We start from the raw sequence: 26,075 nt of genomic DNA, 5'->3' as shown, positions 1-26,075 counted from the left end.
CTCCACACAGACAAATATGCGGAGACACACTGAGATCTAGACACAGATTATTCATTTAAGAAGATAGCTCCTTGTTTAATTAGAGATTTACCATTTTAACTAGCTGTACTATTGCTCTGAAATAGTTTTCTAGGGTTTGCAGAATTAAAGATGGTAAAAATTGATGAACCTTATCTGTATTTCCCCCCGAAGGGTACAAACGTTTATTATATTTCAGATGCAAAACACAATTAGCCTCTAACCTAACCATGTTAATCTCCTTGAGTTAAGCTTATGTGTTTCTGCTTGTCTAGAAACTTTTAATGAAAGATCTATGTCTTTTACAGCCGATTTTAATAACCTCTTTATTTGCATCTCTGCCCTTGTTTAGAAGAGAAGTTAATACAATAAACTCCCAGATTGCAGAACACTCTTTTAAAATTGAGGATAAATAAAATTCTGCAACGGCTCAATTGGAGCAGCACTCAGCAGGAGATGGACATCAACAATAAACATAATACAAGTTCCAAAAGTTTTCATGTAATTAACTAAGATGGATACATTAGTGTCATCCATTAGGTTCCATTCTGTAAACTCCAGACTCCTGGCCATTAAGCAGGGCCATTTTGACAAGACTGAATTTGAAAAATTGATTTACTTTATGGATAAATAGTCCTTTAAAGGTGATTTTTTTTTCTTTTCAGCAACAAAACTGTTGCAACTTACCCTAACATTTTCTGTAGCACATTCTCAAGTGCTCACCTACTCCCAAACTATATTTTCTGCCGAGCAAAAGTTTTGGTTGGGTAAATTTACCCTGCCTCAAAAGGGAAATAAATGGTCACTTGTGGATTTCCTCACTCTGGGCTAGAATCTATGACATAGCTACTCCATACCTCCAATGAAATGTTTGATAACTATTGTGAGCATTCTAGTTTTATCTTGTCAGAAGTATTTATGCCAGATAAAAAAGAAGAAAGAAAGAAAAGGAAAAGAAAATCAACATCCTCCATTTCCACACTGAACTAAAGAGGTAAAAGTTGTTTTCTGTGGTCCACAATTATCTAAAATATACAAATACAGTAACCTGATTAATCTCTCACTGTATTGTTGGTCTAGCACAATGTCACCTGTTTCATTACCAGCAGTGTGCAATTACTTCCTCAAAATATAATGGAGAAATTGTGCCCTGAAATTACATTTACAATGGATTTATTTTGTATATTTAATGCAAATTTTTCCAGAAATACCACACATAGAATTTTGAAATGTAGAATAATTATAATATCTTCTGACAAATAGCATCATTTTTTTTTCAGTTACTTCACAGGGAGATGCCCATAGACAGAGGTTGTGGCTAATTCAGTACCCTACACTTAGCATGGTATCTAACACATGAAAATGAAGACAATCCATAAAGATTTATTGAATGAAGACTGAATACATGATTGATGAGCAGACTTTTACTCACTCACTAATATATGCTTAGAACAAGATGGAAGAATAACTCTTACAAACATAGTTTTCATAAAAAGTTCAGAGAAATTTCAGCCTCATCCAAGTAACTTATTTAAAATTATTTCTATTATTGGTCTAAATTTTCTTACCTCATGGAGATTCTTAATGTTCTACAGTCAATAAAATCACATTCTATAAGGAAGAGCTACATGACTCTGCCACTGAATTGTGACAATGCCTATCCTATTGTGTTCCTTTCTCAGATTATTTCACTATTCTTACAATGGATCCCTTGCCTGCAGTCTACTCTTAGCTCAATCCCTAACCTCAGGCTATTTTCCACATTGCTACTGGAGCTAATTTGCTCCAACAAGATTTCATCCTTGCCTTTCCCTAATGACAGTTTTCAAACAGCTAGCATACCATTGCTTCAGGAATAAAGTCTGAGCTACACAGCATGTCATTCAAGATCTTTCCTGAGTGGGTCCCAACTTTAACTTCTTGAACCACAACTCTAAACCAAATATACTTACTGTTTGCATATAAGCGTATTCTTAAGAATTACAAATTTACCTTTCTCTCAGCCTTAGTTTATTTTGTTTCCTCTGCCTACAAAATATTTCTCAATTTCCAATTTGCTGTATTCAATTGTCAAGCCAAGCTCCAATATTACCCATTATTTGAAGACTTCCAGAATCCTTCAGGGAGAATTAATCACTCCCTATTCTGTGATACCATACTATTTAATATGCATTTCTGTGACGGCACTGACCACGTTCAATATTAGTATTTATTAGGTGCTTTAACTTGTCCTACATGCATTTATGTTTCTCCCTCTTCTGATAGGAAAAAAACTCTCCTCATTCATCTTTAAATGCCTAGCTTCTAGAATAGTGTGAAGATGAAGAATAGTTCAATAAATATAAACAGAGCATGAAATAAAGTGGTTACAAAGGACTTTGGGGACACACACATTTTGCCCAGTGACTAGACTGATGAACACTCTGCAGACATGTGCAGCGTCTTATAGTCTTTCGTTGTCATTGTCAGAGAAGGAGAGCTCTGCACATGTCTCAGTGCTGACAAATAGCTTTCTTTTTGTTTTGTTTTGTTCTGTTTTTTCAAAAAACCGTTTTATTACCATAATTGTTATTTTACTTATCATTTTATCTGAAAGAACAAGCCAGCAACATAGACAAGAAAATTCACAAAGGGTAATAACAAAATTGTATTCTTGACAGATTTTCAATCTATTTGTAGACAAAACAAAGTGACAGCGATGTTGCCTTAAAAACATAGAAAGACAGAGAAAGCTCCTGAAAGGACTTGAGTCCAGCAACAGGTGAGTCCCATGGCGCTGGGACTATGTAGTCCTGTACCCTCAGCCTTGCACAGTGCCTGGTGTCTACACCAAGCCTCTGGGTTTGGGGGAGGCCTGTGGTGTCTCTGCCGTAATGCCTTGTTGGCTCTGCCCTCGGGGGTGTGCCCTGACCCCCTGACTGGAGCCAATCCCTACGGTAGAGTTGGTTCCCTAAAATCACACCTGGTGTCCTAGATTTTATTTTGTATTTTTTGTATTTAAGTTCAGAAGCCTGAGCTATCATTTAATTTTTTTTCATTGTGGCAAATAGCTTTCTTATGTAGAGTAAATGAGGACTAAGTGCTCCTCTAAATACCTGGGGCAGGAGCCAATTTGTCAACTGAGCTGACTGTGGCGGTCTCTGCCTGTCAAACCTCAAGTGGGTATGTTTTCCCAAGATAGCTGGCATTGAAGAGGAAACCAGGGTCTGCCCAGCAGTCTTATTAACCAATTTTAAAAGGGTGGCCATTTTCAGAGAGAATTTATCTCCAACTCTATTCTTTCTTTATTCAGAAGGACAGACATTAGTACATAAGCTGAGTGAAACAATATCCATCAATGGCACTAAAAAGTGAGAAGAAAGGCATAGAATGAAGCTCTTCCTATATGCTGCAGTTTTAAAGATACATTTATTTTGGAAATCTTTAGTAGATCAGGATGCAGTATTTATTCTGAAACAAATAAGCTCTACTGAGTTCCAAATTATTCATTAATCTGAATCATTAAAAAACATTTTATATGATAAATTTATAAGTTTTGAAGCTAAATATTCTCCCTGAGTAATCTGTTATTTCCTTGGCTCACAGGCACTGTGTTTCATATATATATATATTGACTTGTCTTAGGTCATATTTGGTAAATGACAGAGACTGAATCCAAACCTGAGTCTCACATATTCTAAAACTACTTTTATTTATAGAAGACTATGAATCTAGGGTGTGGTTTCTATTATAAATGTAACTATGTAGACTTAAAAATACAGATGAAATATTTCAGCAGCTCATAAAACCATATGACATGCCATCCTAAAATTAGCATCCAGGGGGTAGCCCACCATGTACATATGTGCACATCTGAAATGTGACTGTGAGCCCTCAGTGCAGTAACCAGTTACAAAGCCAAGATTTCAGTGTTGATTACACTTGGCCACGTGCTTCTCCTAAGACTTATAACCACAGAATCTCCCTCCAAGATTCATTCTGCCATGTGTTAGGTTTAATGTAGTTTTTGACAGCTACAATCATGTAAAATAATGACCAGTGATAAGATGACTTTACAGCCTGAATTTCAGCTTAAAGAACAATTCAAAAGGTGCATTTATAAATTTTCCTATATTGGAGCAAAAAGACGTATCTAAAAGTAAAAAGAAAAAAAATCCTTCTTTCTTGCATTTGTTTCACTCAAAATTGTGCTATCCAGGAGGACAAGGCTTTAAATCGGCCACAGAGAAATGATGGGTAATTAAGTCTGTGTCATTTATTTTGAAGAAAGAAGAGGCCTTTATCACAACTTGTATTGCCTTTCCAGTCTCTCAGAAAGAACATTTTCACTTTGCCTTTTTCTCTTCAGTTATTAAAAATAAGCCCTCCAAATACAGAAACCAGACACAGTTACCTAAAGAAAAGAAACCCTCTAATCCTCCCTCCAGTCACGTAGAGGAGCTGAGGCTTCTTTACCTCTGCAGCTTTGTTAGTGCCCCAATAACTGAAGCAAGATAAACTCTGACTGAACAAGCAATATGTTGATAGTGCCTGTGCAAAAGCTCCTGTGGCTCAGCCAGCTGGGATCAAACCAGAGCACAGTGTCCCTGAGCACCATGGTTTCCATTATGCTGGCCTCATTCTTTCATTAGCAGTGCCCAAATACAGTCATTCCTGTCAATTTATGATGCATTTAATTTAAATTTCTGCCTAGAATGGGATTTTAATGGGAACTGTGTTTCTAAAGAATATGCTTTACAAAAAAAAGCAAAATGTACACTGTATTCCTTAATCATCTGGGATGAGAATCATCATTATTACTTTTATTATTGTCACTAACCCTAATTGTTCTTTTGACCCTACAAGGTATTTTTATATTTTCATCCTGTATTATTCCTACAATAATCTTACAAGATAGAGAAGGTCTGTTTTCTTGTTTCCTTTCAATAAATGAGCAAACTAAGAAACAGAAAGTGCACATCACTCAGTCTAGGGTCATGACATTTACTTGCATCATCTGAATTTTACATTATCGTTAACTTCAGGTCCTATTTATCATTATTATGGTTATTATTATTAGACTGTGCATATAACTGTAGATCAAATATCAAACATCCTGAGGAAAAGAAACTCTAAGCATCCTAAGATATAGGTGTACATATATACATATGTATTATACATTTTTTCACATCCTCACAGTGAAAACAAGCATATAAATAAGTATAATCATACAAGGCTGCCAACTATTTTTTCACTTATTTTACGGGACTTCATACTTACATTTTGTGCACTTGTCCTATTACTTTCTAAAGATAAATTATAAGATGTGTAACTTCTGGGTCAAAGAGAGGGCAAAGTTGTAAGGACTCTACTAAGCCTGTCGACCCAGTTAAATCACCCAGTTCCTCCTTAAAATTTTATATTTTTTTGGAGATCATTCCTCTACCGCACCCATAATTTAGTGAGTGGCCATAAATCGGGTGACTTGGATTTGTTTCATCAGAATAAGGTGGCTTACCTAACCATTTCTTTCCCACAGATTTTGACATGACACACTGGCACTGCTCATCATGTACCCAAACTTCAGACAAACAAAATCAATCTGCAGAGGCTGCTTCGGGAGTCTTCTCCATTTTCCTGCTCAGAACTGTCCCCAAAAGTAGAAGAAAAACCTTGAATTGCAGTAATGGCAGTTAGGAAGAATCTGATTACGGTTCAGGATTGGCTGAATTAAAAAATAAAACAGAGGGATTTCCTGGTGGCGCAATGGTTGAGAGTCCGCCTGCCAATTCAGGGGACACGGGTTCGTGCCCCGGTCCAGGAAGACCCCATATACCGCGGAGCGGCTAGGCCCGTGAGCCATGGCCGCTGAGCCTGTGCGTCGGGAGCCTGTGCTCCACAACTGGAAAGGCCACAACAGTGAGAGGCCCGCATACGGCAAATAAATAAATAAATAAATAATAAAAAATAAAAGTAAAACAGAGCATGAAGCACACTTTTAGTAAACAGTTAAATCAAGGGATGTTCATCTTAATATTTATATAAGTGAAAAATCATGAGAAATAATTCTCATTTTGTGCCTGGCAATGCTCTGTTTTATCTAAATTACTGCATGTAATATTCACAGCACCCCCATGAAGTGCTATTTCTGTCATTTTGCCCATAAGCAAAATTAGGCTTAGAGAGGTTAAGCGACTTCCCAAATGACACCAAGCTGAAAAGTGGTAGAACCAGGATACAAACCAAGGCAGCCTGACACCAGAATCCATACATTTCACTAACTTGCAATTGAAAACATTTTTTAAAAAAAACTCTTCTTCACTTAAAATAAAAGTATTCCTTTAAGTGTTAGAATATGTAGAAAAATATCCTTAATAATAAACATAGCTAATGTTTATAAAGCATTTAGTATTTGCCACAAGTTTTATAATACTTTGTGAATTGCTTTCAAAGCATTACTTATACCAACTTCACAAATAAGAAGACTTAGGTACAGGGAGTAACATTTCTCAAGGCCTCTCAGACCATGAGTGGTAGGGATGGGATCCAAATCCAGGCAGCCTGGCCTAGATCCAAGGGATTAACTACTAAACTCAATTACTAAACTGCTTCTCATTAACATTCATTTCAATTTAAACATTTTCCACCAGCAAAATAATTGTGGAAAATGAGGTCTAAATATACGGAATTAGTCCAATACCCATAGAGGCTTGCAAATGAGATCAAATCTTAAGTTTTAGTGTAACAAGAGAAAGAACAAATAATGATTGAATGTATGGATCAAATTTTCTCACTTCAGAATTCGTATGTTGAAATCCTAATCCCCAATGTGACCATATTTGGAGACAGGGCCTTTAAGTAGGTAATTAAGGTTAAATGAGATTATATAAGTGGGGACCCTAATCCAATAGGACTGGTGGCCTTATAAGAAGAGAGAGAGAGAGAGAGAGACATCAGGGATGTGCACACACAAAAGAAAGGCACATGAGGACACAGTGAGATGATGTCTCTTTGTAAGCTGAGAAGAGGCCTCAGGAGAAACGATTCCTGCCGGCACCTTGATCTTGGACTTCCAGTCCCCAGAACTGGGAGAAAATATGTTTCCATCATTTAAATACCCAGTCTTTGTTATGGGAGCCCTAGCTGACTAAGACATTCACCAAACTCTAGTAAAAATTTGGTAACTAAAGAACAGTGTGGGAGAGAAGGTCTGAAAAAGAATTTTAAATCAAGATAGAATGCTAGTGAAACATTTCCAGAGCAGGAGAGAATACATTTTAGGCCCTCGACACCCATAGAAAATTTTTCCATAAAGTCCCTATATGATCACACATGCATTCATTTACCCTACATTTATTTCATGCTAGATGTACTGCACCTGGTTAAAGCAGTGAAGAACTATCTTTCTAGTTGTAGCAACATTTGGTGACAAATTAGCAAGTTCTGCAAACATGGGAAAGATCAACTTGATTTGTAAACCAAATTATATACCTTTTAATTTTAAGATCCCAACTTAACTCATGAATCTTTCATGCTTGGTAATATCCTGTACATTAGAGGTTTAAATTTGTTGTGCTGTAACAGTGTCTGTATATGTTCAATTTCCATTACTCTTAATGACTGTTCTGTGCAAACTGGTTTGTAAAAAGTTCACTGTGTGAAATGCACTTTGATTTTATGTAAAGATGAGATTCATCATCATACCTCAAGCTCCAAACCGAAGATAAAATGAATATTTTAACACCATAACCATTTCTTACTAGAGGAAAAAACTGACTAAATGTCTACTCTAATTTTAAGAAGTACAACTTATTCAATTTATAAAATTTTGAAGATAAGGTACTATAATTTACAGACAATTTACTTGCTCCAAATCCTGCTTGAACTGTAGTTTTACACTGAGTGATTTTCCTAATCTATGCTCTAGTTTGTCAATTTCATTGCCCACTCCAACAAGAAACACAGTCAGTGATGCATAATAATATCAGTTTTGTGGATTTGAATAGACATGACATTCTGGGAAAGAAAAAACCCAACTGATCTTAGAATACAGTATTTGAATTAAGGTGTCTAACAGATTTATCCTACTTAACACATAGGAATAAATGGCTGATATCTATTTTTAAATTTGGTTGAACTGGGTATAATGTCCATTGTTATTGAAGATTGTATTCATTATAAAATATCTGATGGACACTTTCCAGCTGCAAGGTAACAAAGTATTGTTCCTTTATATCTTATGCGTAGGCTTTAGCATTAAGCTGTGAAATGTTTATGGACAAGTTTTTCTTTAGCACCATACTGAACAGTAAAACTACTACAAGAGAGCATCATCTCTTTTTAATAATCTCACAAAATACAATTAGTCCTTCATTGACTATTGTTCAGTACACTGTATCATGTCGATGGATACATGGATGGGTAAGAGAATGAAGAAATGGATAGTTCATGAATTTTAGCATGTGCACTTCTACTTTAATGCTTTAAAAAGGTTGCATAAGACACCACAACTTCCTGATGTAAATACCACTTTATATAATCAGAAGCTATTTTAATATATTTATATTTAATATCTTGTTTAATAGAGGGATCTTTGGATTTTAACAACTAAATAAATATGCTAAAATAATTTCCTTTTTTATATATCTTTTGAATCAATGTAAATGTCTAAACTATTCATGTTTGTTATAAGAAAGTATCTTAAGATAATTTATAACATATTGTGTATCCATGTCAGAAGTCTACTTCTATTACCTGCCAGATGAATACTCTCCTCTCTCCACCTCTACCCCACCACACACACTATCTTTCTGTCTTCTTTTCCTTTCTCTCTTTATTCAATACTCCTTCCAAGTACCTCCTAGTGAGATAACACTCTTTAGTACAAAAAGAATGGTATCCCTTTAAATGAATTTGTTTTGTATCTATAATTGAGTTCTACTGTGTGAACACTGAAACTGCTCTAGAAAGGACATTTGAATACTCCACTGATCCTACTTACTAGAATACCTTGGCACACCAATGAGATAGTCCTTTCAGAACTGCATGATATATTACTTGGCAGTCTCTCAATGTAATTCTCTTTCTTTATGGCATATCAAAACTCAGAAGATAATATCAAATATATCTTTATTTTTTTGTTCTATTAAAATAGATTGTATTGATTTTTCACATGACTACATATGACTCTTGTTAGTATTGTAATGATTTATTTATATCATAATCTATAGCCCAGGATAATTTTAAGATTATTTTAATTCCATGGAATATTAAAATTTATTTAGCTTTTAAACTATATGTTGCAAAATTCCATAAACTTTGAAAAGCTGATTCTCAGATTACTAACTTTTTTTATAGTGTACAAAGAAAAGTAGATAGGTTGCATTAATTAAATTTTCTTCAAGCTTTCCAGAGGTCACCAATAACTTTTTAAATTACAGCTTAATGCTTCTTTCTTGCACTTGCAAAATTGAAATTTCTCTCCTAATGGCTGTTTCTATTATTTGTTCTCTCTTTTCCCAAAAAAGACATAAGATTCTCATTTGAAGTTATGTCAATATTAGATATCAGTGGTAACTTGTTCAAGAAAGTTTTCATGTTTAATATTGTAATTTCCTATGTTTCAATTTTATTGCTTTATTTATTAGAAGTTTTGGACATAATAAAAAAAGAGAGTTGCATTTATGAAGTAATAAAAACATCTAAATATTTAGAGAAAAATAATAAAATATGAGTATTTTATATTAAGTTCTACAGCAGTACAACATAAAAGCTCAGACTAATGTTATGTATGTGAACACTTGTATTAGTAACCCCTGACCTCACTATAAAATCAAGGATCCACCCAACTAAACTTTTAATTTCTTAACTTTATTATTTGCTATGTACTAAGGATATTAGCAATCTTAAAAATTAAGATCTCTCATAAAACAAGTTATATTTCCTTACAATGAAGATCTACAGTGTAAAAGTTTATGACACCTCCAACTTGCTTCCTTTCATTTTATATAAACTTGTACACCCAGGCAACTTCTAAGAACCAGAACCTCAAAACCCAATTAATTACTGTTTTACATTTCATTTATGTAACCTCACAACAGTAAGTAGAACATTGTTTTTGTTAACAACTAGAGAGACCCAGAACTTTAAAGTTCTTTGAATAACAGAGAAAGAGTACTCCCTTACGATGCTACAACTTTTCTTCTAAAGTTTCTATCAAAAATAGATACACCTGTCCTCGTATATGTATTCCAATCCAACAACATAGTAGTTTTAATGTCAATACCACTGGAAACAACTAGTCCAAATTAACTCAGTGCATAATATACTTTCCTTTCAGCAATCTTATTTTAGCTGTCAATAATCTAAGACTATAAATGAATGTAGTCCAGGCCAAAAAAAAAATAAAAAAATAAAATAACTGCATTAGCTGTTGTTTTGGCTTACTTCTCCACATCTCCGTTAAAGAACGTTGTACACGCATGCTTCCTGATTCCTGATAAAGTATTCTTCTTCTTCCTCAACTCAAGACAAAACCTTACTGCCCTCTTGATTCTCCTCTCTCTCTCATACCACTTTTGTACTATGTCTGATTAGTCTCCTATTCCTTTTGAATCTACCACTGAAATATCTTTCCAAAAGTTTTTTTCCTATTTTCACAATCACTTCCCTAGTTAGAAACTATAATCTTCTCTCTACAGCCAGTGTTTTAAACGTTCTCCTTGGGCTTCCCTGGTGGCGCAGTGGTTGGGAGTCTGCCTGCTGATGCAGGGGACGTGGGTTCGTGCCCTGGTCCGGGGGGATCCCATATGCTGCAGGGCGGCTGGACCCATGAGCCATGGCCGCTGAGCCTGTGCTCTGCAGCGGGAGAGGCCGCAGCAGAGAGAGGCTCGTGTACCACAAAAAAAAAAAAAAAAAAAAAAAAAAGGTTCCCCTTGACATCAATGTCTTCACTCCTTAAGTTACTCTCCTAATCCTCCTCTGTGCTATTCTGAAATAAATTTAAACATCATGCTTTCTTGTTTACAAAACTTTTGATGGCTCTTGTGTAGTTTAGAATAAAGTCCAAACTCCTCAGCCTGTCTTATATTCTTGCCAGTTCCTTCCAAGAACATTTAGAGAAAACCCCTTTATATGAATATATTCTGCTTTCATTAACCTCAGTTACTTAGCATTGAAATAGACTTCCTTCTTCCTTATACAGCAAATTTCTATTTCTTTCCTAGAATCCAGCTCTAATACAATCCCCTTATATTGTAAGACACCCCAACATGCCAGTCTGAGTTTATTATATCTTTTGGAATCACACTGTATTTTTTTTATATCCCTCAAATATACCTTTAACATATTGCATTGTAAGTAGAATAAATTGTCTCCACACCAGGATATTTGGGAACCAGAGCAGTCTTAATCATATTTAATCTCCAATACTTAGAAGAGTGACGAAAACATGGAAGATTAAATAAGAAACAGTTTCTCATGCCAGCATACAGCTCTTAAAATATTTACGTTAATAAAATAGTGTTTAAAAATGATACAATATGCAATTTACAAATAAAGTTTATTTGCATACAGACCAGCATCAATCACTTGGGAAAACAATTTCACAAACAAAATGCTAGAGAAATAAAACCAAATTTATTTTGCATACAATCCTTCACACAGAATAAAAACTAAGAAAAAATAATGGGTTTAATCTAGTCTCTAAAGGCCCTGGATTTGGGCCCTCTGGGTCCGAGAGTCTTCACTTGGTGTTTTCCATTTCACACTACTTTATCCATCTTGTTCTCAAATGCATGGATCTGTCCCCTAGTTTATGGAAAAGATAATTCCCTTTCATCATTGCTAATTAATAGCAATATTGTTATTGCTAACAGCATGACTCGCCAGTGCACTCTCATTCAAATGTCGTTAAATAATTAGTGGAAGAATATGCCTATATTCTTCCTCCACATACAGACAATAATCAAAATATGTCCACCTTGTATTTTGTAGCCCTTGGTGAAGAGAAAACATTTATGTACTTCATTTGTAAATTTTGGTCAGCTTGCTGTCCAGGCTAGGTTTCCCAAGGACCAGACTTCTAGATGGAGACTTGAAAGCAGGACATTTATTAGGGGATGATTCTAGAATTAAACACCTAGGGGTAGGAGGCAGGACTGAGCAGAGGGAGAATCTGAGCAGTGATACAGTCCAAAGAAAGACTTCAACCAACTCTATGGGGTACTCTGAAGATATGACAGGCCTTCATAGTTATTCCCATTTGGGTCAAGGGCACCAGATCTTTATATGCTCTGTGATGATCAGTCACTGGATGCAGACTTCCTTAGAAAGATATATGACCTTGAGCAAGGGAGGGTTTTTTGTTGTTGTTGTTGTTGTTTTATTTTGTTTTGTTTTTCTTTTCACAGAATTTCCAGGAGTTAGAGGAGTAACTTTCATTCCTGAAAATGATCTGGGTGGTACATCAACCACAGTTACTAAATATTTATTTGTTTTCATTCTGTACCTCTTTTTCCATGATCTATGTATCTATCTTAACGTATTAAGGTGAGATAAGAAAAAGTCTAAGGCTAAAAAATTAGCAATATTACAAGGACTTTGTAATTATAATTATATCAAGGGAGATACAATGTGATACATTAATTTAAAATAATATTTAAATCTTTAACCAAACAGCACACTCATATCATGTCCAATGCCACATACATAACTTCATCCTTAAACTACTACAAAATAAATTGGTTCATAGCCAAAGTTTTTTAAAAAATGGGTGAAAAAAACTGAAGTTTTTCTATGTAATAACTCAGAAAGAGATGTCCTTACTTTTCATTAAAGGGCCACTGCAATAAAATAAAATATTTTCTTTTTCATTTTACAAAATAAGAAGTGACATGAAAAAGCAAAATGGAACACCATAGGCTATCTGTAGATTTTATATGATACTGAACCACAAAAGAGACAAACTAATATCACAACAAAATGACAAATTTGATAATGGAATATAGAACTTTAAAATGATGAGGCTGAAATGTGGAAGATTAGACACAAGAGGAAGCATATTAAGAAAATGTCACATTTCTTCAATTCTAAGATGTGCTTTTTCACATTTTATTACCCCTGAAATCAGGATTGAGTTTAGAATTAACAGAGGGTCATTTAATTGGATTTTTTTTTCATAGGGAAACATAAAATAATATGTCTTATAATAGAGAACATCTTAGATTTGATGAAATATGGTATGAGTTCCAAAATTGATAAAGGTGAAAATAATAGACTGAATAGGTCTGATAAATTTATGAATGACTATGCTTTACATCCCTAAAGTTTATTTGTTAGTTAGCTGATTGTAACTCAGGGTATAGTTTACCATCTAAGAATTGCTATGAAATAATTGTTAGGTTTTCAGGATGCCTTAGATAAATTTACATAGTTTAACTATACTACTATTAATATTATTATTTACCATCATTTTTATGTGCAAATGTATCACATATATTGTCAGGAAAGGAAAAAAGTATATCTCCACCCACTACTGCTCCAGTTCTAGAAGGCATTCTCTGTCATTCTTCCCACTGGGTCTTGACAGTGAAAAGGAATGTCTCCTACTCTCTTACCCCCATGGTACTGAAAGAGCAACAGCTTTTATTTTTTGAGAATGATATGGTGAACTCCAATAATACCTATTCAAAATTGTGAATAAGAATAGATGTTATATATTTTTATTTAATTCTATATTTTCAAACAAGTCTTTGTTATTGCATGGTATTTACAAAAGATACATTATCATTCTTATATTGTACAACTCAAAAAATAATGCATTCTCCATTTCTGGCCTTTCTATATTTTATTAAGAATTGATTTTATGACTTCAAACAAGTCTTTTTTCATCTGCTTTTTTTCCCTAAATTCTCACTCCCACACCCCTATATTACCCCTCCCCACCCACACTGGTAACCACTAGTTTGTTCTCTATATCTGTGAGTCTGCTTCTTTTTTGTTATATTCACTAGTTTTTTGTATATTTTAGATTCCACATAAAAGTGATATCTTACAGTATTTGTCTTTCTCTGACTTATTTCACTTAGCATAATGCCCTCCAAGTCCATCTATGTTTCTGCAAATGCAAAATTTTGCTCTTGTTTTATGACTGATGATGTATTCCACAGCTTCTTTATCCATTCATCTATTGATGGACACTTAGGTTGCTTCCATATGCTGACAACTGTAAATGATGCTGCTATGAACACTGGGGTGCATGTATCTTTTCCAATTAGTGTTTTTGTTTTTGGATATATATACCCAGGAGTGGAATTGCTGGGTCATATGGTAGTTCTACTTTTAGTTTTTTGAGAAACCTCCATACTGTTTTCCACAATGGCTGCACCAATTTACATTCTCACCAACAGTGCAAGAGGGTTCCCTTTTCTTCACATCCTTGCCAACATTTGTTATTTGTGTTCTTTTTGATGATAGCCATTCTGACAGGTGTGAGGTGATATCTCATTGTGGTTTTGATTTCCATTTTCCTGATGATTAGCAATTTTGAGCATCTTTTCACATGTCTGTTGACCATCTGCATTTCCTCTTTGGAAAAATGTTTATGCAGTTCTTCTGCCCATTTTTAAATCAGGTTGTTTGTCTTTTTGATGTTGAGTTGTAAAAGCTGTTTAAATATGTTGGATATTAATCCATCAGTCATATCGTTTGCAAATACTTTCTCCCATTCAGTGAGCTGTCTTTTCATTTTGTCAATGGTTTCCTTTGCTGTGCAAAAGCTTTTAAGTTTAATCAGGTCTCATTTGTTTATTTTTGCTTTTATTTCTTTACTTTAGGAGAAAGATCCAAAAAAATGTTGCTGCAATTTATGTTGAAGAGTGTTCTGCCTATGTTTTCTTCTAGGAGTTTTATAGTATCTGACCTTACATTTAGGTCTTTAATCCATTTTTAATTTATTTTTGTATATGGTCTTAGAGAATGTTCTAATTTTATTATTTTACATTCTTTTTTTTTTCTTCTTAATGTTTCTAATTTAAATAGGTGGGGATTATTTTCAGAATCAGACACATATAGTACATATTTTACCTGACATGTTTTTTTAATAAATTTATTTTATTTATTTACTTTTGGCTGTGTTGTGTCTTCATCGCTGCACGCAGGCTTTCTCTAGTTGCGGTGAGTGGGGGCTACTCTCCATTGCAGTGCACGGGCTTCTCATTGTGGTGGCTTCTCTTGTTGCAGAGCACTGGCTTTAGGCACGTGGGCTTCAGTAGTTGCAGCACGTGGGCTCAGTAGTTGTGGCTTGCAGGCTCAGTAGCTGTGGCACACAGGCTTATTTGCCCCGCAGATGTTGGATCTTCCCAGACCAGGGCACGAACCCATGTCCCCTGCATTGGCAGGCAGATTCTTAACCACTGTGCCACCAGGGAAGCCTTTACCTGACATTTCTAAATTCAAATTTAAGAACATAAATATGGACAATAATTGAACTTAAAATATTGCAGCTTTAATTAATTTTATTCAAAACAAATGTGACATTTGAACCATGGAATGAAATGAGTTAACATTTTTCTCTGTAAATTACTTGTAAACAATTTTAGATATTTTTGAAACATTATAATATTTCAAGCTACCAAGTATATATAGAGAGAAGCTTAGCAAATATTTTATTCATACAAATTAGAATCCCATCATATTATAATTAAAATTGAAAAATTAGATAGCAAAATAGTGGTATAGCTTTGATGAATTTTTCAAGGAAGTTTGCTTTTTCTGTTTTATATCGAAAAGCATGATTACCTATAGTGTTACAGAAAATACACAGGCCAGTTTGATGAGAGAGACTACTTTTACTCTATATTCCAATTTACAAAAAAAAGCTTCAGACAATTGTCCTCTAAACATTACACAATGTGATGATTAGGATTACAGAAGATTATATACTGGAATTAAAACAATTAATATGTAAACAGTGGCTTCTCTCTTTGTTTCAAAATAAGAAAGACTCTGAGTTTTCAACCACTGTAAAAAAAAAAATCATTTCAGCAGTGTCAAGCTGTGAAGCATCTACAGCTCATCTGCATATCCTAATCTTCACCCAAATTTTTATGGTGCTGACCATCTGGATGAATGAATGCTACAGATGACTGTCCAGGTCCTTTCAACAGAAGCTAAAGTTATGCCTACTGCTATGGAAAAATATATTTTGATTGATCCTTAGGAAGCCTATTTTTCAACATACTGGAAAATGGAAATGTACCTGGGTATGTTCTGTACAGAATTTCTCTTCTACATATTAACTTATGTTTCTATAAACTTTATAAACAAGATTGTCAGTTCCTGATTACTGGTAATGAGGTTAAAAATCTGATTGGAGTCTGAGTATAGTACTTGGGTTTGAGTCAGGATTTAACACTTTTCCTGTTTTTTGTTTGTGTGTGTGTGTGTGTGTGTGAGTGTCTGTAAACTCTAACTCTTTGATCTCCAGGGTGTTCATCTTTCATAGAGACACTAACACATAGTTACCAAATTGTTATAAAAACTGAATCAAAGAACATAAGGAAAACAAAGCAAAAGTTGTTTCTTTATAAAAGACTAATAACAACGAAAAATATTTGTAAGACTGATCAGGGAAACAGAGAGGGCTGACCTGAAACCATAGTCTTAGAAGAAAACATAGGAGAAAAGGTCCTTGACATTGGTTTTGGCAAAGTTTGTTGTTTTTTTTTTTTGATATGACACAAAAGCACAAGCAACAACAGCAAAAATCAACAAGTGAAATTACATCACAGGAAAAACTACAATAGAAAGAAAGGATCGGCAAAATGAAGTGGCAACCTACAGAACAGGAGAAAATACTTACAAACTGTAAATCAGATAAGGGGTTAATATCCAAAATATATAAAGAACTCAAACAACTCAATAGCAAACAAAACAAAACAAAACAGAACAGGCAGAGGACCTGAATAGACATGATTCCAAAGAAGACATAGAGATGGCCAACAGGTACATAAAAAGATGCTCAGCTTCGCTAACCTTCTGGAAAATGTAAATCCAAACCAAACTGAGGTATCCCCTCACAGCTGTTAGAATGGCTAATATCATAAAGACAAGAGATAACATGTGTTGGAGAGAATGTGGAGAAAAGGGAGTCCTTGTGCACTGTTGGTACAGCCACTACGGAAAACAATATGGAGGTTCCTTGAGAAGTTAAAAATAGAAATACCACATGATCCAACAATCTTACTTCTGGGTATATATCTAAAGGAAATTAAATTACTCTCTCAAAGAGATATATTTACCCCCATGTTCACTGCAACATTCCTTACAATAGCCAAGACATGGAAACAACTTAAGTATCCACTGATGGATGAATAAATTAGTAAAATGTAGCATACATACACATGGACACACACACACAAGGGAATATTATTCAGCCATAAAAGGAAGGAAATCCTGCTGTTTGCAACAATATGGATGGGAACTAAGGCCATTATGCTAAGTGAAATAAATTAAAGAAAGACTATCTGTATGATCTCACTCACACGTGGAACGGAAAAAAAGCCAAACTCATAGAAACAGAGTAGAATTGCAGTTGCCAGGGTCTGGGGGTGGAGGAAATTCAGAGATATTGTTCAAGGGTACAAACTTCCAGTTAGAAGATTAATATGTTCTGAGGATCTAGTACTCAGCGTGGCAACTATAGTTGACAATACTTTACAGTTGACCCTTGAACAACTCAGGGGTTAGGGACACCAACTCCCCACTCAGTAGAATATCTGATTAGCTCTTTATAGTAGGTCCTCCATGTCTGAGGTTCTGCATCTTTGATTCAACTAACTGGGGACCGTGTAGTACTAGTACATATTTATTGAAAAATAATCCATATATGCGTGGACTTGCACAGTTCAAACCTGTGTTGTTGAAGGGTCAACTGTATTATATACCTGAAAGTTACTAAGAGATTAGAGCTTAAATATTCTCACCAAAATAAAGAAAAAAAAAATGTAATTATAGTGCCTCCCTGGTGGCGCAGTGGTTGAGAGTCCGCCTGCTGATACAGGGGATACGGGTTCGTGCCCCGGTCTGGGAGGATCCCATATGCCGCGGAGCGGCTGGGCCCGTGAGCCATGGCCGCTGGGCCTGCGCATCCGGAGCCTGTGCTCCGCAACGGGAGAGGCCACAACAGTGAGAGGCCCGCATACCGCAAAAAGAAAAAAAAAAAAAATGTAATTATGTGAAGTGATGGATGTGCTAATGAACATAATTGTGGTAATCATTTTACAATATATGTGTGTGTGTATGTGTGTGTATCAAATCATCACTTTGTATACTTTAAACTTACATAAAATCATATGTTACTTGTACCTCAATAAAGCTGGAGGAAAAGAGAAAATAGAGAAGGCCAAATAAATGTCCAGTGAAAGGAAGAATATAAATGCATAAAATAAACTGTACTTAAAATAATAAACAACTGTTGGAACTAACTTATGCAAATAAATATAAAAATTTAGATTAATTAGACAACATTCTAGACAAAATAAGTTATCAAAATTGACTTATGAAAAAGAAAACTTGACTAGCCCTATAACTGTCAAATAATATAAATATGATGAAGAAACCCAAACCGACTTCAGAAAAACTACAGAATTTTAGTGGTAATCAGGAAAATACAAATTAAAAAGTTATTACTCCACAGGTATTAATATCTTATAATTTCAAATAATAATAAGGACTTGAGGTGATGGAAACACTGAAAATGGTAAGAGTGTAAGTTTGTGCAACCAATTTGGAGAAGAAATTCCATTAATACTTAGTAACATGAAACATGTACATATTATCCAAGGCAGCAATTTTACTTGTAGATAACTTCCCTAGAGGAAATTCTTGCACATGAGTACAAGGGGACATGAGCCAGAATGTCTTATTGCAGTATTGTAAATAAGAGTAAAATGCTACAACCCTAATATTCTTTCAGTCAGAGAATAGACAGTTAACCTGTTGTTTATTCATTCAATGTAACACTGTACAGCAAAATACATTTTCATATTAACATGGGCAAATCTCAAAAATAGCAAGTTGACTAAAAAAGTAAGTTGAGAAAATATGCATACCTCATCATGCTGTTTCTCTACATTTTAAATATCAAACACATCCACACATACTGTTTTATATATGATTCACATCAACTTCTAGATAGTTACTTTTGTATTTATCTTTATCTATAGGATATAAAGCAAATAAGACAAATACTAACATTTGTTAAATCTTGGACTACGTGTCTGGCATATTATGACAACTATTTTGTTTGTTCAAATGGTTATGTAATTTAAAAGAAAATCAATCTGTATAAGAAAAATATAAGAATAGCCATAAGAATCATTCATTCATGAATACTTAATATGAACTAGGAGAAAGTAAGTCATAAGATGAAGCCTACCACTAGTATACAGTTGTAGTCTCTAAAGTTAATTTCCTTCTAGAAAGAACTAAGATTCCTGGGATGAATGGCTTATTCCGAGGTCTAGGTCAAAAAATGTACAAGGTAATCCTACAATGTCACTTTGTATGAGAAAGCAGGGTAACTAAAACAGAGTATAGGGACCATGTGATACAAAGGCAGGACCCTTCTAGTTATATTATATACAAGAGTAAGTTAGATGGTGAACAACAGCCATTGGTACACATTTTTTTTTAATTATGTGTATCTTATTTATTAAAGCTTCTGAGAACAGCTGGCTTCATTTCTTACTCTTCTTCCATCCAAATCCCTGAATAATGTTCCAAACATGTAAGGAATTAACAAACCTAATTTGCCTCACGCTAAATTATGTCTTTCAATCTAGATCATGTTAGTAATTTTGAACTCCATTTACCTTGTTTCTTTGTTTCATTTTTCATTTGGTTAAAAACATATTTATTGGGCCCAGGCATATACTACTCAGTATGTTTTTGCTAAGACTCCATGAATAAAAAAATATCATTCTCAAGAAAGGCAGCTGACTCTTCACCCGTAACCCATCACATGAACAATAAAGACAAAGCAGAAGTATCTTTCAGTTCAGAAGAGAAGCTTCACATCATGGCCTAAATTCTTTCCAAACTATTACAATTGCCACCATGGTAGCCTCTATTACACCAGTGAAAGCATAAATGTGAAAAATGATTTATATATTTTAAAAGCTTTACCAGGTTTGGAAGTAACCAAAAAAAAAAAAAATATATATATATATATATATATGTATGTATATACATGGAGAAGGCAATATGTCACTGGATGATTCAGTTTCAAAATAAGCTCATTCAAGCACACTTGGCCTAAATCCCCACCTGTCTTCATAGTCAGAAACTATCTTTAAATTTTACTGAAGGTTAAAGTCTTAACTGAATGTCCAGACTCAAAAGAGTGGGTCAAAAGAGAGAAAGCAGTTTCCACTTATTCCCGAGTTCTGCCTTTGAAAATCTAGTTTATCTGAGTTTCAGCCTCTCATCTTCATGAGTAAAAATTCATCCCCCTTCAGGGTACAATCCATACCAGTGTACCCGGTAAGCACTGACTGAAACAGTGTCTTCAGTAGGATGGGTTTAACTAACATATTCACAGTTACTGTACATTGTCATTGTGACTATCCAACCTATTCTAAGTCAATAAACTTAGAATTTAGAGCTACCTTTACTCTCATTCCAGTGACAATGTGGATTTTACCCAAGCCTATAATCCTGGTAAACAGGGAAGGAGAGAGGAATCCCTCCACCCTTTTGTGTTTTGGAAAAGGGCTTACATAAAGAAACATCCTTCCCTACATGGCTTAGATAAGGCTCATGGCTGGTCCCTTGTTACCTATGGCAAGGCCAGACAGACCTCAAACTCTCATTCTTTGTCTCATAAATGATGAGCTGAACTGTTTTGTCTCCACTGATCAATCAGAATAAAATTCTTGAAAACCAAACTCTCCCCCAGACTGTTGGACTTTGGCCTGCCCTCAACCCTAATCAGCATAAAACTCCAGAGAACAGGCTGACCCCAGGGTAAAACATTCACTGACCTGCTGTCCAGTCACACCATTCTCCTCCATCCCACTTCCCTACACCTGCTTCTTTCTAGCTTTGTTGATTCCTCCCTAATAAAGAAAAGCTCTTTTGTGATTAATTTTTGAGATGCTTGCAGAGCTCATGGTTGGAGCGTATAAAAAAGTCCCCATCCCCCTATTGCAATAATGCCTTTCACTCTTCTTGCAATAGTCCTGAGTAAAGTCTCTCCTTGCCTAAGTCTCAATTTGATTTTTATTTGACCCTGTGGAAGAAACTGCTTGTTCCCCCACAGTGTTCAGGCTCCTCCTTTTCTATAAAGAACTTTGAATTCTTAACTTTGAAATATAATCTACATTTCCTAGGATCCCTTGCAATCTCTTAAGGTAGTCATAACAAAGTATGTCCAATGGTAAGTAAGCAGAACTGGTATTCAACTTTCAGAAACTTCCAAAAACTATGAATAAAGGGAAGTGTGTGCTTTTTTAATACCTTTTTCACCTTTCTATTACGGAAACATCAATATGATGTCTGCAATTGGAGCAGCCACATCGACAATGGGATACTAGTAGTGTGTTGAGGAAGGTGGACCAACATAGAATGAGCCACTGTTTGGGGGGGTGGCAGGGGCGGGGGAGCAAGTTTTATCACTTGCAGCCAAACCTAATGTTACTTAAAGCACAACACTTAAACTCTCCTTTTCTCCAAATAAAACCTCTACTAAAAATGTTAGAAAAAAATATTCAAAGCCTTGTCACTTCAGGGTAAATCTCCCTTACTGAATAATTATTTTTAGAACTGTTCTTTTTCAAATCAAGCACAAAGAAGTGGAAATAAAATTACTAGAAACGAACAATGGAGGGTCCCTAGAAATTAGAATAAATCATCTATTGATTTAAGTCTGTTTCTGCCGACTTTCTGTATTACAGTGTAGTAAATAATTAGAAATAATCAGTGGATATGTGGAACAACTAATGACTACTCTGCTGAAAAGATGCATATTCCTTCTTTATTAGCTTGGAACTAACAATGTCTTGGTTCAAAAGAGTATAATTCTGACATCCCTGTCCATTAGACAGCCTGTCTTTTCATCCATGATCAACTATGAGTACTAATTTATTACTCCTTAATTTAACCCAAAGAGTTATCCAAGTCACAGCAAAAGTCAGATGCAGCAGAGATGTTGAAGGTAGTTTATTGGTTTGCAAACATCAAAACCAGAAAAGGTATCTGTAGCATTGCAACATCTCAGTGAGTTCACTTTGCCATAAGGCCACAAAATGACTGAAAGTAACCTGAACATCACTGATTTCTTTCAACCTTTTACCTTTGAGCTAAAAGTCCCATTAAAATTTATACATGGTTCTTTAGAAAGCACATGCACACAAAAATACACACGCACACACATATAAAAACATAACCTTGAAAACTAGATATTCTACTGATCTATTTTGCCTTTGGATATGTGTTCACAAGTTCCACTGATATCAGTTGAAAGAATATGTACTTATTTTAGTTGTGAAAATTCACCAACTGTCACTATAAATTGAAATAAAAAGTATATAGTTATCTATATAATTTATTATCACATGTACTCAAGTACTTATCTAATAATACTAATTTTATTTTATTTCCGTTTCAAGACAGAACTCTTGTTTTTGAATAAACCATTAATTCAAACCATAAATAAGGCTATGGTAATGCATAAAAAATTAGAATAAGTAAATGATACTAATTATTTTGATCACAAACATATGAGCATATTTAATAGATATATGTCAAAGGTTCCCTTTAACCATATATATATATATATATCCCCAAATTAAATTAGTGTCATATGTAATATTCACATGTCTATGACTAAAACAATATAAATTCAAGTTAAAAATGACAAGTAATATCAGCATTCCTAATACTCATTAAGTTAATTTAAGAATGTATCTCCTAAGTGATTTTTGAGTGATGTAGTTGCTTGATAATCAGATTTTACTTTTTTTACTTTCATAAGCAACTCTACAACATCACATCAATTCAAATTTATAGTATATCTCACCTAATTAGTACACCAGTAGGAAAAGAAATATACCTATTAAGTCATTGTCCCAGTTATCAAAAGCCTAGGAAAATATTACCCTAATTGGTAATCATTTTTTTCTTGCATTTTAAAAATAAAAAGCAGTATCAGATTTAGGGATAAATCAGTCCTACTTATAAACCTTAGTACAAGAGCAAAGAAAGTATTAACTACAGAGAAGTCTGTATTTTTTCTTAAGAATTGTATAACTAAAATAATGCCAGCCATTATATTACATATGTGTTTTCACACATTTCATATTCAGTATTCAGTCAACACAAATATAGGTAAGATGGGCAATGTTTGAATTATTTCAAAATAATCAAAATTCGGGCCAATTAATTTACTTTTGAATTTAGAGCAATTAAGGAACAAAATAAAGATCTAAATAAACCTCTACAATCTTCCATCTATATAAAAGAGAATCACAAACTCTGTTTTGAATATCCATGTATTAAAAAGTGATCTATGATGTTTCAAAATGAAGTTGTTTTATTCATTTTAATTATATCCCTTTCTATATCTATTCATATATCTGTATCCATCTACCTATCTAAATCTTTGAGCTAATAAATAATTGGAGATTATTCAATGAGAAACTTAGGTTTTTGAATTCAATTTCACATCTTAGTTGTCTTAATACTATACAAGATTGTATTTGCCTATTTGAAGAAATATCTCCCAACAATTACTATGGCTTCTTTCTCCAAATAGAGAAATTAGTTCACTTGAGTCAATAACCCTCCAACCATTTATTTAGCAGTCTATTATTAAGAGTGCTTCTTTTCTGATAATGTATACAATCTATAACATTCATATGTTGGTGCTGTTATTACTGGTCTTGTGTAACTGAGATTCGATGTTATAAACACATCCCTTTGATACCCTTCTAGAGTTTACATTAGGTGTATTTTTTAATTTAAATAAAATATTTAATATCATGATACACTGAAAGTAACCTATTTCTATAACATTTTAGTATTTTGAATGTATTAACCATTTATGTACAAACATCTAGAGAGTTTCTTATTGAGATACTCATTCTAGAAGTATGCCTTCAGAAGTTATTGCATTGAATAAACATTTTTTCAGACTCTTAGATACCACACAGGATTCATGAATTTATGCATTTATAAAACATACTGTTCTAGGTACTGTGGATAATTAAAAAAAACTTAATATGTGGCCTGCTGACAACAATTTCATTTTTAAATATGAAGGCTACATATTTAAATGTTTTTAAAGTACAATGAATTAAGCGTTAAGCACTACTCTGAGATAATAAATCAAGTGTTATGAAAATGAAGAAGGACCATGTGATGGTTAAGAGTTGAGATTCGAGAGTTGTACCCCTAAGAGTTATTTTCTGATCTGACCACGTACCAGTTATGGGTTGCAATTTCCTCATTTGCGAAATGAGAATACCAATAAGAGAAACCATCTCATAGTGTTGTTGCATGTTTTAGATTATTGCAAGGTTTCAGTGAAATGAAAGAATGAAGAATGCTTAGCCCAGCTCATACAAGAAAGCACTCAATACATGATATTTATTATCTTATAATCAAATTTCCCTAGAAGAATCAAGGAAAGTTTCCTGGAAGTTTTAGTAACTAATCTGGGCTCTAGAACTGAGCACTATGCCTGAAATGAATGAATGAATGAATGAATGAATGAATGAATCTCTGAGAGAGGTAGTATTTCAGTATTTTAACTAAGGGACTAGTTAAATCAAGAAGGACAGAAATATAAAAGAGCAGGTTCAAAGAAACAGTTAGTAGTTTCATGAGGCAATGATATCATATAAATGAAAAGATGCAATGCACTGTGAATATGTTCTAGCTATTCAAATACTTCCAGTAGTACTGTTCAGAAAAACAATCCTTGGGCTCAGTTTAGAAGTGACCTGGAGGTCTCTCCTAAAAGTCATAAAAAGAGAGCAGAGTCTTAAATTCAGGACATGCTAGAAAAAAACAAATAAAACAATACTGTAACATGCCTTCCTCAAGCCTTGCCCTTCCTGAAGGCAGAAAATAAGGTTGTCTTTATAATAGAATAAGAGGAACTTGATGAGGTTTCCCACCTCTACACAACATTCAAGTTTCTCATCCATTGAATCCAAGATTCTATTATTACTCTATAAAATTTTAAACCTGAAAGGTGCTTTAGAAGTTATATAGTCCCGAACCACACAAAACTTTGTTACAGCTCTCTGTAACTTCTCTTCATTGCACTTACCCCATTTTAAAGTTATGTATTTGTATAATTACCTGATTAATCTGCCTCTCCCTACTAGAATATGAGCATCATGAGAGTAAGTATTGCATTCTTTTTTTCTCACCATTGTTTCCCAAGAAACAAATACAGTGCAAGGCACACGGGAGGTGGATACTAAATGAATGATTGAATAAATGAATGAGTGTATTTCAAGTCAGAAAACTGAGCCCAAGGGAGTTTTGGTACTTTGCCCTAGTTAACACAGACAGAATTTGGATCTAGAAGCAGCTCTCTTATTCTCCTGCTTTCTCCTACTCTCAGTACATTGCCACCAGTTAATCATATCCTATCCCTGACACGTCTTTAGCAATGACAAGTACTTCCTCAAGAGACCATATTACATGCCTCTGAAACCTTAAAGTGAATGAGTGTATCAACCTGTTTTGTCTGTTTTTAAACAGACTCAGAGAAGTTTAGAATTTGGAGATTTTAGTAAAGGGTATAGTAGTGTAAATTGTGAAAAACAGTATTAAACACCAGTTTGGTCCATCTTACAATTTTGCTTAGAACTACATTCAGGCTATCACCTTGTTATGATGGAAATAAAATATGTGAGACCATTTTCCAACTAAATGTTAAAGAATGAGATTCCACATGCGTTCTCCATTCTTCCAGGGCAAGAGTTTTTAAGCAACAAGGACTAGAATAGAAATGAAGAGGGGGGAGCAGGAAAAGGGAAGGGAAAGAAATCCTTCCCCCTGGA

At 34.4% G+C, this 26,075-nt stretch overlaps 1 protein-coding gene across 1 annotated transcript in view; it reads right to left on the bottom strand.

Moving 5' to 3' along the window:
* NEGR1 (neuronal growth regulator 1) overlaps positions 1-26,075 on the bottom strand; it is a 917,418-nt gene that overhangs the window by 670,545 nt on the left and 220,798 nt on the right. The window lies entirely within an intron of this gene.

Source organism: Mesoplodon bidens (genome assembly GCF_964165515.1).
Source record: "Mesoplodon bidens genome assembly, chromosome: 2".
Classification (NCBI taxonomy): Eukaryota; Metazoa; Chordata; class Mammalia; order Artiodactyla; family Ziphiidae; genus Mesoplodon; species Mesoplodon bidens.
This window is presented reverse-complemented; position numbering and strand designations above follow the sequence as displayed.